At 37.8% G+C, this 17692-nt stretch overlaps 1 protein-coding gene across 1 annotated transcript in view; it reads left to right on the forward strand.

The window, feature by feature from the left end:
- Window positions 1-17692, forward strand: part of LOC116904438 (cystic fibrosis transmembrane conductance regulator) — a gene marked incomplete at its 5' end in the record, with an annotated part of 277554 nt that overhangs the window by 23645 nt on the left and 236217 nt on the right. The gene's annotated exons all lie outside the window — the stretch shown is intronic.

Here is a 17692-nt window from a genome sequence, read left to right on the forward strand (position 1 = left end):
AGGTATCTCTCCCTAATTAATTATTTTTACACTCCAGATTTTATTCCCTCCCTTCCCAGTCGAACCACCTGCTGACAGTCCTATACCCCATAACTCCTCCTGGACCCCCGCACTCCCGACTCACAGTCTCCACAAGGATGTCCCCAACCCATTCACCCCATCATACCTCTAAACTTCCTGGGGCCTCCATCTCTTGAGGTTTGGGTGAATCTTCTCTGAACCCAGACCCGGGAGTCCTCTGCTGTATATGTATTGGAGGCCTCATCTCAGCTGCTGCATCCAGTCTCTTGAGGGTTAGGTGCATCTTCTTTGACTGAATCCAGACCCGGAGTCCTCGCTGTGTATGTTGGAGGCCTCTTCTCAGCTGCTGCATGCTGCCTGGCTGGTGATCCAGTGTCTAAGAGATCTCAGGGGTACAGGTTAATTGTGACTGCTGGTCTTCCTACAGGGTTGCCCTCCTCCTTAGCTTTCTCCAGCTTTTCCCTAGTTCATCCAGAGAAATCATCGGCTTCTGTTCGTTGGTTGGGAGTACATATCTGCATCTGACTTCTTGAACTGCTTGTTGGGTCTTTTGGAGAGGAGCCATGGTAGAGGTCCCTTTTGGTGAATGCCCAACAGCTTCAGTAATAGCGTCAAGCCTTGGAGCTTCCCCTTGAACTGGATCTCACTTTGGGCCTGTCGCTGGACCTCCTTTGCCTCAGGCTCTTCTCCATTTCCATCCCTGCAGTTCTTTCAGACAGGAAGAATTATAGGTCAGAGATTTGGCTGTGGGATAGCAACCCCACCCCTCACTCGATGTCCTGCCTTTCTGCTGGAGGTGGGTTCAACAAGTTCCCTCTGCCCACTGTAGGGCCTCTCATCTGGTGCACCCCCACCCCTTTGAGTCCTGAAAGTCTCTCACTAATATTTAATTAAAATTTTATACATCATGTCTATTATAACATGGAGTGCTTGAAAATACATGGCTTGAATGTCATACTTCAAAAAATTGAAACGTATATAGATTAAGAGGAATTAATGCAAAAAAGGGCCATGAATTTGAAGTAGAGCAAGGAAAATTAAATTGAAGAAAAGTAAAGCACAGGATTATGTAGTTATATTCTAATCTCAAACTATAAAAGGAATAATTTTAAATGTTTTAATAAGGCCTGGGAGCAGGGCTGCCTCTCTTAGCATATAGCATTTTGTGAGATCACATCTATTAGTGATTTAATAACTCCAATTCTTTCTATGAAGAATCCACTACTCACTGTGAGCCTTGTTACGTTTTCCCCTAAGAGTCTGACATCAGTGTGTTTATGAGCACCTAACTGTCACTATTGCCAAACTGTTTTAGCTTTGCTGTTTAGTTCTTCCAACAGCCTAACCGGGTCCCAGATGCGAGTGCTTTGCATTACACAGCTATGGGCTCTTGTCTATCCTGAAGGCCAAGAAACCTCAAGAACCACACTAAGACTTACGGAGGTATGGTAGAGCTTCCTTAGGGCATATTCCCAGGATCTGTATAGCTGGGTCTTTCATAAGGTAAATCTATTACCAACTTTATGAGAAACCATCAAACTTATTTCCAACATGATAGTACAGGTTTGCACTCCCACTAAAAATAGAGGCTTGTTCCCTTGTGCCACATCTTCAGCATGATCCGTGTCATGAGTTTTTTTTTTTTTATCTTAGTCATTCTGACTGCTGTAAGATGATATCAAAGAGTTGTTTTGATTTACATTTCCCTGATGACTGAGGAATTTGGTTATTTGGTTTGTTGATCTCTAGTTCCTTGACTTCTTTATGTATTTTGGACATTGACCCTCTGTCAGATGCGGAGTTGGTGAAGATCCTTTTCCATTCTGGAGGCTGCCTTTTTGCCCTTTTGATAGTGTCCTTTGCCTTACAGAAGCTTTTCATGGAAATGATTAGAACTAGAGAAGAACATCCTCAGTGAGGTAACCCAGACCTAGAAAGATAAACACGATATGTTCTCCCTTACAAGTGGATATTAGTCATAAACACAGTATAATCATGCTACAAACCACAGAACCAAAGAAGGTAACAGGGTGAGCCAAAGAAAGGAAGCGTGGTTCTCACTGGGAAAGGGAGATAGATTACACATCTGGAGAGGAAGGAAGGAGGAGTATTGGTGGGGAAGGGGGTGAGGTGGAAATAGAAGGGAAGCATTGGGAACAAGATGGAGGAAGGGTGTACTGTAAGAGACAAGTGGATCGGGTGCAGGAGGCAGGGGCGGGGACTACGGAATGAGCTAAAAACTTAGGACAATGGAAATTCCCAGGAATCTGTGAAAATGGCCCTAACAGAGCCTTCTAGCAATGAGTCTGAACCTGTCATCTCTTTAACCAGGCAAGACTTCCAATGTGGAGGGATTAGAACACCAACCCATTCACAGAACATTAGACTCCACATTCTCCTGTATACACGTTGTGCAGTAGGAAAAGATGGAGCAGAATGAGGGAATGACTAGTCAATAACTGGCCCAGCTTCAGTCCCATATCTTGAAAGGAAGCCCACCCATGACACTATTAATGACATTCTGCTACACTTGAAGATGAAGCCTAGCATATCTGTTATCAGAGAGGCTTCACCCAGCAATGATGAAAACTGATAGAGACCCACAGACAAATATTACATAGAGCTTAGAGAATCCTGCAGAAGAGGTGGTAGGACAAAGACACCAAAAGAAAACCTTACAGAATCAACTAACCTAGTCCCACAGTGGCTCACAGGGACTGAACTGCCTAAATGAAAGCATGAATGGGACTGACCTAGGCCCTCTGTACATATGTACCATTTGTGCTATTAGATCTTCATGTGAGATTCCTGAAGTGGGAGCAGGGCTGTCTCTGACTCTGTTGCCTGCTATGAATCACTTTCCCCTAACTGGGCTGCCATGTCTAGCCTCACTAGAAGAAGGTGTGCCTAGTATTACTGCGACTGATATGCCAAGGGAGGTTGGTATGCATGGGAGGTGATCCCTTTTCTGAGGTGAAGGAGAAAGGGATGAGCATGGCTAGAGGGAAGGTCAAAGGCAGGGACTAGGAGGAGAGAAGTAAGGGAAGCAGCAATCAATATGTAAAGTAAATAAATAATAAGAAAAATTCAAAGAAAAAAGTTTTTACTGAATATCTATACATAATGTAAAATATTTTGATGTGTTGGGAACATCTCAATATATCCATATTCTACATATTATCCTTGAATGGTAAAATCCTACATGAATTACTCTTCCCACCTAAGTTACCCAGATCACTGTAGTCTATACATAAGCTAATAAGGTTATTGTTTCTTTGCTAGAAATGATATTCTTTTGCTGTTTCTAGAAGACCCATAGAAAAGCTGTAATACATACATGACAAAAACTCTTAAGGCGCTTGACATAGTAGATGTCGAATGCATTTAAAATTAGAATTGCATGGGACAATTGGTCTCAGATGTAAAGTTTTCATCTCTATCTGTCTAAGTAGCATGTAAAGCCTAGCCACCTAAAAGTTTACATGACTAACTTTGACTTGGGTATATGAAAATTGACTGTTGAAGCCTAAGAATTTTAAGTGCTATGAATAATGGGTAGCAGTATCTTATGCAAAAAGAGATATAGAAAAAAAACATAGAGAAATGTATTGCATTAGGTTGTAACTTTGTCCTAAGAGAAAGTCTAGTTGAAATAAAGGAAGTCAACAGAAACTAACTAAAACAAAGAATAAGACTTCTGTGCCTAGTGTTGAGATCTCTAAATGATAGCCTTAGTCACATATTAATATTTCATCTTTGTCAGAGAAGTAAAGTATAAATCACCCAATCTCCCAAAGAAGAAAATAGGTTTTTTTTAAAAAAAATCTTAACATTATTGCAGAATACAAATACTAGAGGCTTCTTTCATGGCTAAAGGCAAACTGTGAGACAAGTGGTCTTATTTGGGGGAAAGGGTAGCTTATACCTCAAAAAGGTACCTATCCAGATGGAGAGAAGTTGTAACATTTGAGACAAGGAGTATGCTGAATAAAATAGGATTGGGCATAGGTACTGGAGAAAAGAACCAAATCAGAAAGTTTGAGCTGAGAATTCACTGGTCTTGGAGGAAACTATCATACGTTTAATCTTTCGTTTTTCACATTTTATTTTTTAATTTTATTTTTCTAGGATATTTTATGTATTTATATTTCAAAACAGGTTGAAATGCAGGTTTCTTTAAATTCCTCCAATGAACATGGCTAGGCAGTTATACATATAATCTCAGAAGAGAGCCCTGGGCAATTACTTAGCATCCAGGCCTGACTTAGACCTCGTACACACAAATCACAATAAAGTTAGTATAGAGAAGATACCAGGATTCCAAAGATCCCACCGTATGTAATGCAGGAATGATCTGTAAAAAAGACAGCTTAAAAACAAAAATCTAGATCAATGTAACATGAGCAAATGTAGTCACATAAGCAATATAAAGGTTTTATGAATGAAGAGGAAGGAGAGGGTTGAAAGTGTCCCTGGGGTTTAATATCATAGAAACTTTTGGTTGGAGGTCTGTAAAGAAATGATGTGTGCACCAAGAGAACAAATGCACAGTGAGGTTTAGAAAGGTTTCAGAATTTGGGATGTAGGTGGAAGACAAGAGAGAATTCCATAGGTAGAATGAGGTTTTGCAGTTAGGGAGAAATTTTCAGTTTAGTCTAGTTAGAATAGTGGATACAGTGAAGAAAGAAAAAAAAACTGATAGTGTTCTTACAATGGCGTGCGTGCGCGCACACACACACACACACACACACACACACACACACACACATACACACACAATTGAAATGTATTTATTTGCATGCATGTGAAGAAGCCACAGAGTTTGTGGCATTTATAGGTGTTGAAAATATACGATACATCAATGTACGATGCATTTGAAGCAAGATAGAGCTTGAAATAGAGAGCAACATAATAAAGTGTAGGAGATCGGGATGGCCTGAAACAAGCGGGAGATACTTTGAAAATAAAGAGCAAACGTTCCCTTTGTGATTCAGCATTCTTTAGGGAGAGTGACAGGAAGAGCATGTAGGTGGCTTTCAGCATTGAATTCAGTAATACGGCGTGACTGTTTTTACAGCACATTAAGACGTTGGGATACTTCTAGATGTGCCTCCATGCAGGCGCGGCTTCCTAACACACTGTCCTTTCTTCAAAGACTCACCCGCATCCATTGCCTGAGGAAGCCATCAAAATTAAAGGCTCTATTTCTTCTCTAGGGCATCAAAGTTTTTGATTTTTTAAGAGTTCATACTTTTGAATATAAAAAAATACTAGAAACCTTAGAACTAGCGTAATACATACTTCATTTGAGAGAATGATTTTATTATTCAAGCAGGCTTGGGGAGATTGTAAAAGAAAGGTAACCCAAAAGTCAGTGGCTTAAACATGGTGTATTTCACTTTTATAAGAACATAAAGCCACAGTACAGACTAACACAATTTGTGATTGCCTGAGTCTTGACTTTTTGGTGTTTCTTTAAGTAGAATTTTGATTTGGAGTTAACAACCACTCAGTGTTTTCACCTTTGAGAGACCTCATATTATCTCTTCAAACTAGATGGCTGGCGATGGACAGTGGGCGGTCTCATTTGTAAACATGTGCTCATTTCCATTTCCTCTTTGCCTTCAAGCTAAGCTATGTCCTGATTTCCTCTCTAATTCACAGGTCTTTGGAGGAATTAAAATTACCAGTCCAAACATATCTTTCTTCTGTGTGTTTATGTATGTTTATGAACACGTACATACTTATGAACACAAAGGGGAAAATTGCCAGTTAGTTGAGTGTATGAGTATAAGGATCATGTTTCTGTGAGAGGTGTGTACTTTACGGTGCATGGGTTTCAGAGTCAACCTTGGGTATCGATCATTGCCTCCTATGCCCTCACCATCACATCCAGTTACATACTGATGCTTGGTTCTGAATTTATACCCTCACATTTTCACTCACACAAGCGTTGACTCAACTGTCACTATTATTAATATTTTTAAGTCAAATTTCCCAAATTCAAGAAAGTTTGAATTCTTTTAATTTTTCTTGATTATTAATTTGTGTATATTTAGTTTTTTTTTCCTGTGGTAGATATTCGGTCTCTGGTTAGGAAATTTTATTAGGATGAAGATTTAGCTGAAGATTTCTTAACTGAAGAACTGAAGATTTTTTAACTCTGTTAAATTTAAGTTTTATACCAATTTCATTAAGTTCCAAACATGTATTTTCGGATGCTGTCATGATATAAAAACATCCAAAAGAAAACATAAACAGACAAACAAAAAAAGAGAACAGGAACGCAACAGACAAATTACCTGGTTACAGACAAAACAAGTAGACATCTATCTTTCTTCCTCTCTTCCTTCCTTCCTTCCTTCCTTCCTTCCTTCCTTTCTTTCTTTCTTCCTTTCTTTCTTTCTTCTTGCCATCAATAAGAAATTTACTTATTTTTTTAAAAAAATCCAAATGCTGGCATTGTTCAGAAAATTTTAACAGGTTTAATTGTTATAAAGTTGAACTGTTGAAATGTGTTAACTGAAACATTTTGCTTGCATTAATGCTTTACATCTTGCATTTATATTAAAAATCCACACACAAATGAACATGGAGAAACTGCCAAAACCTGATTCTGTCCCCTATGTTTCCACTCGTAATCATAGACTTAGGTACCTTTGACCTCATGGAAAAAAATATTTAACATTCAGAACTACTGATAGCAGGAAGAAGAAAAAAAAGTTTGGGAATGAAATGTTTCCCCTCATAGTGGATTTTTAAGCACATTCTCTGCATTTGCGGCATGCTAGCTGGATAGCTTGCTTATTTATTTTATTTTTTTCCATTTTTTAAATTGGGTATTTCTTATTTACATTTTTGATGTCATAAGGAGCAAATGCCTATAGAGACATTGGAGATGTTCCGTAACGTAACCTCACTGTTGTTAATTGCACACTCGCTAAAGCAGTCTGGGAATTTACTAAAGCTATGGTCCTGTTTCTCATTGTGCTACTTTATATCTAACTAAATGATTTTACTGTAACATTTTCATTGTTAACTTGCCTACAAAGTCTTTGATCTTTCTGAAGGTCTTTGAACTATTTCTAGCACCTTGCTTCTTGCCTTGTTAATAAGTATTTTCATTAAAATATTTGACTCACAGTTGCTCTAGTGCTATGATATTTTATCTTCTCAAAAATAATTTCTTGGCTAAGGATAAGCAATCTTATAATGTCACAATAAAAGAGTTGTTCAGATCATACCTCTTTGCATATCTTTGGTCACGTACTATGGTACCTCAAAAAAGACTAAGAAACAGTTACTCGTTTATCTAAGCTCTGCAATTAAGATTCAGGTAATTTCATAGCTGAGAAAGAGAAAATTGATATCAAGGGTCATCTACCAGTTTATAATTATAAAACATAACTCACTTCTTCCACTTGAGTAGAAATGGGATTTCTCTAGGTGAGTTTAAAAGGTTGTTAAATGAAGGAAATGCTGAGTTCTGGGCTTACCTTCCTGTAAGAAGCTCTAGTATAGCCAGGAGTGGATGTCACAAAGAAAGAGAAATGGCACAGTGGCATTAAGTTGGGTAAATCCAAGGATGGATTTTTGCACCTATGCCTTTTTTATTCCATGAAGTCTGCTAGTGTTAGCCCATGTTTAAATTGTGTATTTATTGCAAAGCAGAGAGAACTTCATGAGGGATATGAAGAAACAAACGTGCACACACAAATACACACATATCTGAAGTGACACAGTATTTTATCTAGGTCACAAATAATAATACATACTTACCCATTACTTGCATTAATAAAAAAGAAGTTCTCAACCTGTATTAGGGTTAGCTAAATTAATCAGATCCTCGCTTGTGTATTACACATTAGGAGTTTTTTTAAGAATTAGCTTCTTAATTATTTGTTGGAAAACTTTACTTACAGTTTGATTTAAATACTTTTTATGTGACATATGCCATATACAATGATAACTCAAAGTTCTAATAAACAGTCCTACTTTCAAAATAGTTAAACCAGAATATAATGAAGGGGCTGAAACTCATTTAATTGAAGTATTTTCTCAGTTTGGTTACTATTGCTTTCATGTCATATAGAGTTATACACATTTTTCTTGCCAATTTTATTTTGAAATCAGCTACAGTAAAAGGTGAGGTACATCAAATTACTACCCTCACTTGTGAGTGTCCCAATTAACCTCTGTATGTCTGTCTACCTACAAATATTTTTTTTTAATTTTTGGAATTTATGTATTCACCAGTGAAGTCAATACAGTATATATGTTTCAAGTCATTTTTTTAATTAAAACACCATGATTTAATTAAGTTATTGAATTTAAATAGTCCTGAAATTTCAAAATTCTCCCAGAATTATCTTTAGACATTAGTGTAAATTAGGAATTCTTATATGGCTCACCTTCAACATACTTTATGATGTTGACCTTAGAAATCATTACTGCACTTTATAGGTGAAGTTCACTTATGGGCACTATACACTAATTTTAGAACTTTCTTTGATATTCAATGACAAGTTTTCTTATTTTATTCTTCATATTACAAATTTAAAATAATCTTCTAAATGTTCTTCTGTTAAAATAGCACTTTTTATTACGTAATGATGCTATCTCTTCCTAAACTCACTGAAAACAGATTTTGTAAAATAAATATATTTTATACATATGTATGCTGACTGAGACAGATGCAGATACTTAAAGCCAACAATTGCACACGAGTTGGTGACGCCTCTGGAACAGTTAGAAGAGAGACTCAAGGAGCTCAATGGATTGCATCCCCATAGGAAGAACATCAATCTTGGCCCCCTCAGAGCTCCCAGAGACTAAGCAACCAACCAAAGATCATACAAGGGCTGGTCCTTGGCCCTGGCTCATACACAGCAGAGGTCTCTTTTGTCTGGACTCAGTGGAAGAGGATGAACCTAATCCTGTAGAAACTTGATGCGCTAGGGAAAGGGGTTGCTGGTGGAGCTGAGGTAGGATGGGAGGTTGGGTGCATAGGGGAGCATCCTCTCAGAAACCGAAGGAAAAAGAGAGGGATAAAGAATTCAGGGAGGAGGAAACCAGGAAAGTGGGACAACATTTGGAATATTAATTAATTAATTAATTAAGATGCCTAATTCAAATTAAAACTTTAAAAAAGAAAAAGAAGAAAGTCCATGCCACCATGCTTGGGTCTGATGGTCAATTATTTAGTAGCATAGCTTCAATCCATTTTAGTATTGCCTCCCTATCAGTAAGGTTTTTTTATATTTATATTACCTAAATCTTTAAAGGTTGTCTACTAAACATTTTTGTTGGGGGCATGAGTCCAATTTGCAACTCTATGGTGCTAATGGACTCAAAATAAAACACTAATATCTGAATAAACCAGGTACTTTGAAGTAAGAGAGGGCACTCACCAGCAGTTTCAACATGTGTATTGTTAACATTTTGGCAAAACTCCAGAAATATTACATTGTGGTTAATAGCAGTAGAAAAATTACAGTTCCAAGTTACAATGAAAGTAATTTTATGGCTAATGTTCACCACAACATGAGGAATTGTATTAAAGGATCACAGCATTAGGAAGGTTGAAAACCAATGCCAAAGAAGATACTAAAACTCCTAGTAAAACAGTTTCAAGATTTAGGTGACTGACAGATAATTTAACAAACACTTAAACATGCGGGCACTCCCTTTGAATACTTCAGTCAGCACTCAGTGACCTTCTATGACTTGAATATTGAGAGACTGAATCAAGTAATAAGCTAAGGTGGGAGACTTCCAATAGAGATTCCAACTTGCAAACAACTACCAGACATAGCAGAACAATGACTGTTTACTAAATAAAACAGTGCATGACCTTTAATCATTCTACACTTCTGATTCTGACTGCTCATTAATGACTTGATAAAAACTAGAATCATCTAGGCCCCAAGACTGTGGACATGCCTGTGCATGATTATCTAGATTAGACTATGGGAATACCCATGTAGAATCATTTTGACATTATTAAAGCAATGGGATAACTACACAACATAGCATGTTTTGCTAACTCTAGAGAAAGTAAGGGGGTGAGAGAAAAGGAGGAGGAAGCACAAAGGGAACTTTGACTTATTATTCTCATAATTCTCTGATTATCTGAAAATTTATCTTGATATTGGTAGAGAATTAACAAGTTAAGAGGCTGAAATTTTTATATCAGATTAGATATGTTAATGTTTCCAAACAGGTACTATTTCAAACATATTAAACTGAAAAATCATACTGTCTACTTCTAATAGGAAAATACTTATGAAGAAAGTACAGAATATATATGATGTAGGAATTTAATGTAAAGTTGGTAATATTTATTTCTCTCACACACTTCTTGATTCAGTGAGAGTATGGCATAGGTCTTCCTTTTATTTGTGAATATATTTCATATCATAAAAATAATATTTTAGCACAGCTTGCAAGTCAATAATATAATTTTAATTCTTGCTAAACCATGTAAAATTTCCTCATATATTGAAATATTCTTTGCTGTTGCCGAACATACATATCATTATTCTTTTGCTCAGTCCAGGCTGCAGAAAAATGGTAGATGGAAAACTTGTCTTAAGTATAGTTCTCTGGAGACATAAGTGCCAGCTAGATAGCATCTCTTGCTTTTGATACTTCTTTAGTTGTCCACATAAGGCTGATGATAAGATTGTTATATATTTTAATAGGCTGCAACATTCTTGAAATTAATGTTCAGATAATATTGACTCGGGGCATCATGTCAGAACATACCTCAGGTGATAAAGTCTGTTGTAATTCACTGGCATACAGTCCTCTCTTCAATATTTCGTCTGTATCAAAGGCCCCTTACCTTTTCTAATCTCATGGAGATTTAACATATATTTTCTAGTTGGGCCTGTCACTGAACCTCGTTTTCCGCAGTCTGTTCTCCATTTTTGTCCCTGAAGTTTCTTTAAACAGGAACCATTCTGGATCAGAAATTTCGACTGTGGGGTAACAGCCCCATCCCTCCACTTGAAGACCTGTCTTTCTACTGGAGGTGGACTCTACAAGCTCCATCTTCCCGCTGTTGGGCATCTCAGCTATGGCTGCTTCCTTTGAGTCCTGAAAGTCTCTCCCCTCCAAGGACTCTGGTACTTTCCAGAGGGTTCCTCTACCTACAACCTCCTGAGGTCACTTATTTCTAATCACTCTGTTTTGTTTTGATTTGCATTTCCCTGATGACTAAAGATGTTGAACATTTCTTTAGGTGTTTCTCGGCCATTCGGCATTCCTCAGCTGTGAATTCTTTGTTTAGCTCTGAACTCCATTTTTAATAGGGTTATTTGTCTCCCTGTGGTCTAACTTTTTGAGTTCTTTGTATATTTTGGATATAAGCCCTCTATCTGTTGTAGGATTGGTAAAGATCTTGTCCCAATCTGTTGGTTGCCGTTTTGTCCTAACCACAGTGTCCTTTGCCTTACAGAAGCTTTGCAGTTTTATGAGATCCCATTTGTCGATTCCTGGTCTTAGAGCATAAGCCATTGGTGTTTTGTTCAGGAAATTTTCTCCAGTGCCCATGTGTTCCAGATGCTTCCCCACTTTCTCTTCTATTAGTTTGAGTATATCTGGATTGATGTGGAGGTCCTTGATCCACTTGGACTTAAGCTTTGTACAGGGTGATAAGCATGGATCGATCTGCATCCTTCTACATTATAGCCCAGGTTAAATATAATCACACAACATTTCTCTCTCCTTGCTCTGTTACTATCAAGATAGTGCATCTTTTAATTGCATAACATGTTTGAAGTGTTGAATCTATGCAGAATCTAAGCTTTAAAACAAAGGTTTGTGGGGTTGGGGATTTAGCTCAGCGGTAGAGCACTTGCCTAGCAAGCGCAAGGCCCTGGGTTCGGTCCCCAGCTCCGAAAAAAAGAAAAAAGAAAAGAAAAAAACAAACAAACAAACAAACAAAAAACCCAAAGGTTTGTATTTCTAACTTGCAGAGTCTTTGATTTTAAAATTTGTTCAGAATGTTGTTTCATTGCTCTAAAAATTGCTATATGCTTATAAATTAATATTGTAACCAAGCTCAAATACATTCAGGCTGTAGATCACATAACTGTATAATATTTTTATTAACTTTTTCCTGTAACAAAAATATACATTATGTAGTAGTTCTTCTGTAAATTTATCATACTATCTGAATGCTAAACAGTTCACCAGCATGTTGCTCTGCCTTTTCACTGTAATAAAACAAAGAATCGTACCACCAGCACCACCATCCTGAAGGAGAGGGATGAAGGAATCCCTCCAGATAATTACCTTTACGGAAAAACTCGAAGCTTTCTATTTTCAGCTTTTTTGGCAAAAGACTCATCAAGCCTCCAACAACTGCAAGCAGTCACCTAAAATATATCCTCTTCCCCTATGTTTCCTTGTCTTCCCTTTCCCTCTGCTTCCCTTCCCTTCTTCTCCTCCTCCTCCTCATTCTCTTCATCTTCCTCCTTCCTCTCCCCTTCCTCCATCTCTCTCTGTCTTTCTGTCTCTCTCTATGCATAATCAATCTATCAACTGTCTTCTATTTCTGTCTCAGTCTCTGTCTCTCTGTCTCTCTGCCCGTCCTCTCTCTGCTTCTCTCTCCCCAACCCATCTGTCAAAATCAGTATTGGCCTCGGGTGACGTTACTCAATAAATCCTTAATAGAACTTTTTATTTGTTTTTATGTACGATTTGTTTAATCCTAACCCCATTTTCAAAGTCCACTTTGCCTATGGACATAATCATAGGTATAGCAGATTAAGAGGTGGACTCTAATAAGAAGTAGTACATTATTCACATTTATGAAACAATAACAATTGTTCTTTACATGAGAAATAATGGTAAAATTTTAGTTTAGGGGCTAATGGGACGATGGATCATTCAGTAAAGAACTTGCCACAGAAATGTGAGGACTTGAGTTTAGATACCTTAAACCTACATACAAAACCAGGAAATGGGACTTATATCTGTAATCAGCACTGAAGACAAGATGGAGATAAATGGATACCTGAAGCTCTTTGGGCTATTAGCAGAGTCAAATTGTGGAGTTCCAGCCTCAACAGGAAACAGTATCTCAAAAGGTATGGTGGAGAATGGTCGATGCTGATATCTACCTCTGCTTTTACATACATGCACATATTCAGGCGTGTGCTCGAACACACACACACACACACACACACACACACACACACACACAGGCACACATGTACGCACACAGGCACTCGAGCAGACACACGCACTCGAGCACACTCATACAAAGATGGGGGAGGGGCGGGGAGGGAGAGAGAGGAGGGGAGAGGGGTGGGGAAGGGAAGGAGAAAAAAAACAGAGACAGACAAAGAGACAGAGGGGGGAGAAGGGAAACAAAATTTAGAACAGTAATTAGAAGATTTTACCATAATCAAGCTATTCAAATTAGAGTTTAGATTCACAGTATGAGACTTTGCATGCTAAAAGAATTTGTTAGTAGTCTGAAACTGACAAACATTTTTTAATTCATGAAAAATTAGGAAAATGGAAACCTTAAATCCGTTATACTTCAGGCTATTGAGGACTAGCTGGAAGTTTGAGCAGCGCTAAGTTCTCTAAAACATAATTTTTGGACACAGCCCCTGTGGAGCTCAGTACTGCAGTAATACTCCTGGACTCTTGGAGAAACTAACTAAGGCTAAACATTACCCATAGGGCCATGTCAATACTGATAAATAGATTTTATTTTGAAATAATGTCTTAAAGTATACCCATTGACAGGTCTCTCTCTCTCTCTCTCTCTCTCTCTCTCTCTCTCTCTCTCTCTCTCTCTGTGTGTGTGTGTGTGTGTGTGTGTGTGTGTGTGTCTGTGTGTGTGTGTGTGTGTGTGTGTGTCTGTGTCTGTGTCTGTGTGTTTATCTGGAATTTTATCATGTTATTGTCACAGACTTCTTTATTTCCTGGCCTGATTTTTTAAATATTTGTTCCTGAAAATAAAAGAATTTGCTTGAGTGAGAAAAATGTCAATTTTTGGCTTATTGGATCAGTGATTTTCAGACATGCACTTCCTGACCCCCTTTATGTGACCATAAATGAGCTTCTTAGGAGTATAAGTGTATATGTAGGAAAGCATATGTCTGTGTGCATGCACATGTGTATGCTAGAATCCAGGACAGTGGACAGTAACGAGTGTCTTTCCTCCCCAGGTGATATCTACATTATTTTGTGACACAGGGTCACTAACAGGGCCCTTTGGATCGAAAACCATGTTTTCAGATAAGTTATATATAAAAATAGCATGTTAGCAATTTAAACTAACCATTTAAAAATATTTTGGTAAATTCTATCTCTTTACCAGCACATTGAATTTAGTGCCCACAGCATGAGTGGAAACTCATACCTGACAATGCTAAAATTGCAAGAATCTGAGATTTGATAAGTCACTGGCCTACAGAAAATTTTACTACTACTCAGCAATCAAAAACAATGACTTTATGAAATTCATAGGCAAATGGATGGAACTGGAAAATATCATCTTGAGGTAACCCAATCACAGAAAAACACTCATGGTATGCATTCATTGATAAGTGGATATTAGCCCAAATACTCGAATTACCCTAGATGCACAGAACACTGAAACTCAAGAAGGATGACCAAAATGGGAATGCTTCACTCCTTATTTAAAAGGGGAACAAGACTACCCTTGGGAGGGAATAGGGAGGCAAAGTTTAGATCAGAGGCAGAAGGAACACCCATTCAGAGCCTGCCCCACATGTGGCCCATACATATACAGCCACCCAATTAGATAAAATGGATGAAGCAAAGAAGTGCAGGCTGACAGGAACCCGATGTAGATCTCTCCTGAGAGACACAGCCAGAATACAGCAAATACATAGGCGAATGCCAGCAGCAATCCACTGAACTTAGAACAGGACCCCCATTGAAGAAATCAGAGAAAGGACTGAAAGAGCTTGAAGGGGCTCGAGACCCCTTATGAACAACCACGCCAAACAACCAGAGCTTCCAGGGACTAAACCTCTACCCAAAGACTATATATGGACTGACCCTGGGACTCTGACCTCATAGGTAGCAATAAATAGCCTAGTAAGAGCACCAGTAAAAGGGGAAGCCCTTGGTCCTGCTAAGACTGAACCCCCAGTGAACGTGATTGTTGGGGGGAGGGCGGTAATGGGGGTAGGATGGGGAGGGGAACACCCATAAAGAAGGGGAGGGGGAGGAGTTAGGAGGATGTTGGCCCGGAAACCGGGAAGGGAAATAACAATTGAAATGTAAATAAGAAATACTCAAGTTAATAAAGATAAAAAAAAAGGTTAAAAAATTTACTACTATTATTCTAGGAAAAGGGCAATCAAATGACTCCTAGTATGTCCTAGATAAGTGCATTACTCAGCCTTCATCAGACAAGTTCCTTCTTGCTTGGATGGAAATTAACAGAGAAATTCATAATTAAATAATGTGCAGGCAGTGGATAATTAAAGAACTCAGTCCCAAATGGGATGACTTTATCAAAGCACTCCTTTCAAGGTTCATGGATATATGCTGATTGAAGACAGAGAGATTGTAGGATCCAGAAGTGGTGAGTGACTCCAAGAAATCAGATTCTTCTGGACACAACCATAGCAGTGCACATATAAGCTCCCAAGAATGTGGCAACATGCACAAAACTTGAACAGGTTCAAACCAGACAAAATTCCAGAGAAGGAAGAATGGATATAAAACACCACCCCTAACCTGGAAGCTATTTGCAATGGATACCTTCTAGAAAGGAAATAGCAATTTTCTTGAATTAAGTGTCAAAGTATACCATCACACTTCAAGGTAAGTCCCATGCCCAAGAACAGTTGGTTAATACAAAATGAACTCCTTGTTTTTGTGTGTGATTTATGTTCATTTTATTTTGGTATTTTTTGTTTGATTTTTTTCTTTTGCTGTGTTTTGGTTTTGATTTCTTATTGTTTTCTCTTTTACTTTTGACAAAGATCATGAATTTGGGCAGAAAATAGGGATCTGGAAGAAGTTGAAGGAGGGGAAAAACATATTGTATGAAAAAGTTGAGTAAAAAATATTTTTCTAACTAACTTTAAATAATAGTAAACTCACCATGTTAATACAATTAGACTATAGTATAAGAAATATATTTTCTAACCCAAGAAAGTTATTATATCAGGTTGGTAAATCTATGCAGTAAATGAAAAAAGTAGGTATGAGGAAATCACATGGTTTCTTGGAATATTCTGAAAACAAGGATTACATCACAAATCCTCTGGAAGAAGCCTAATGAACACACTTTGGTAACTGCTGGGCTAGTGAATGAAAGGTGGGTGGGGTCTGAAGATACTGCATGATGTCGAGGCCATGTTTGTGTTGTATTGGTGAAAGTACTATTACAGAAAGGAAGCTTTAAAATGCCTAGAGTGCATTTGCTTTGGTATGCCTTAGCTTTGACTAAATAATTCATGTTCCTTCTAGAAAACACGTGTGGAGAGGGGGGAACTTATAATAGAATAATTTTTGTAGAATATCAAATATGAGCCTTCCATTTATATTATCTCTACCGTTTTCCTTTCCTCTTACTTTTCCTCTGCCCTACTCCTTCTCAAATTTATCACTTCTTTTTTATTTTGATATATATATACTAATGCATACAGCTGAGTCTCATTGATGTTGCTTACATGTGTGTGTGTTTAAGCCTGACCACTGGGGATTGAATAACCTGTCAGGAGTTTTGTCTCTATTCCTCTCTCAATAGTCATTGACTGACTATAACTTCATCTAAACATAGGGCCTTGTCACATTTCTCCAGACATGTTGGTTTATCAGGTAGTGTTGTCATTTTGCAAATCTGCTTTAAGTGATGTTAATTTGCATACCCAAGCTCTATGCTAGCCACTGTCAATGCCTTCCTTTGCCCTTCTACCCTCTCCCTTCTGCATGTAGTGAGGAGGCTACTGACAGGTGATAGGCATTTTGATTGTGGATTTTCTGCTCTCTAGAATGGCAAGTTAATAGATTTTGTTCATTATAGACACATCAGCTTCTCATATTCTGTTATATCAGCAAGAAATAGACTCAGGCAATGAATAAAGAGAAAAATACAACTAATAATAATTCAAAATACAGAAATAAAAACCATTTGGAGAAAAGACCAATGAGATTGAGTAAAATGTCTCTCTCTGTCTCTCTGTCTCTGTCTCTCTCTTTCTCTCTCTCTCTCTCTCTCTCTCTCTCTCTCTCTCTCTCTCTCTCTCTCTCTGTCGTGTGTGTGTGTGTGTGTTCATTCCAAAATCTTTTTTAAAACACTTGGCATCTCCCAAAACAAGAAAAAATACATAAAGCAAAACAAAACAAAAAACTCACAGCAATACTGTAAAACTAAATGGTACACTTTATTCATCAATGGAAAATGAGAGAGCCCTTGGTATCAGAACCTTGGATATGATATATTGGATGTGGTACTTTATGCAGCACAAGTTGAAGTCATGGTTCTAACACTCTGTCAGTGATGATGGGCACAGAAATGGATTCCATGATCTTCCTTTTATTACCTATAAAAGATATGATCAAATAGGCAGCATTCTTACAAGAAGAACCAAATACGTGGTCTGCATTTGTTAACTAAAACCTTGTAGAAAAATGACACACTGAAAATTCATCCAATAAATTC

This window comes from Rattus rattus, chromosome 6 (genome assembly GCF_011064425.1).
Source record: "Rattus rattus isolate New Zealand chromosome 6, Rrattus_CSIRO_v1, whole genome shotgun sequence".
Taxonomy (NCBI): Eukaryota; Metazoa; Chordata; class Mammalia; order Rodentia; family Muridae; genus Rattus; species Rattus rattus.